The sequence below is a fragment of the Primulina tabacum genome, chromosome 4, assembly GCF_025594145.1.
Source record: "Primulina tabacum isolate GXHZ01 chromosome 4, ASM2559414v2, whole genome shotgun sequence".
NCBI lineage: Eukaryota > Viridiplantae > Streptophyta > Magnoliopsida > Lamiales > Gesneriaceae > Primulina > Primulina tabacum.
In genome coordinates this window covers 18,727,361-18,728,113 of record NC_134553.1, presented here as the reverse complement: position 1 = coordinate 18,728,113, position 753 = coordinate 18,727,361, and the positions used below count along the sequence as shown (strand labels likewise).

General features: G+C 29.6%; 1 non-coding gene across 1 annotated transcript; it reads right to left on the bottom strand.

Moving 5' to 3' along the window:
• Nucleotides 1-387: 387 nt before the first annotated feature.
• LOC142544003 (small nucleolar RNA R71) lies at nucleotides 388-498 on the bottom strand. Its single transcript, XR_012819972.1, has one exon. It is a non-coding gene; the product is annotated as a small nucleolar RNA R71 (small nucleolar RNA).
• Nucleotides 499-753: the final 255 nt, after the last annotated feature.

The following is a 753-nucleotide window of genomic DNA, read 5'->3' as shown; positions in this document are numbered from 1 at the left end:
TAATAATAATAATAATAATCAAGAACATGATCAATTAAGAACACTTAGGCACCATATGAACCCTATTAGAACTAGTGCCCCATCTTGTTTAGTTTTTCCTCCTGATGCATCTAATTTCAACTTCAAACCTCAAATTATTCAACTTTTACCAAATTTTCATGGCTTAGATTCTGAAAATCCATATTTGCATCTAAGAGAATTTGAGGAAGTTTGTAATACTTATAATGATCAAAATTGTAGCATGGATATAGTTTGATTAAAGCTTTTCCCTTTTTCTTTAAAAGATAAAGCTAAAACATGGCTACAAAATTTAAGATCAAGTTCAATAAGATCATGGGAAGAAATGCCACAACAATTTCTCAAAAAGTTTTTCCCTTCCCATAGAACAAACTCTTTTAAAAGACAAATTACAACTTTTTCTCAAAAACAAGGAGAAACGTTTTATCAATGTTGGGATAGATATAAAGAATTACTTAATACATGCCCACATCATGGTTTTGAAACATGGAGAATAGTTTCTCACTTTTATGAAGGTCTAATACCTAAAGATAGGCAAATAATAGAATTCATGTGTAATGGAACTTTTGAAGATAAAAACCCAAATGAAGCTATGGAATATTTGGATTCATTAGCAGAAAATGCTCAAAATTGGGATAATATAGGCACAATAGAACCACCAACAACTAAAAACAATAATTCAACAAATGGGGGTGGTATCTATAATCTTAAAGATGATATAGATATTCAAGCTAA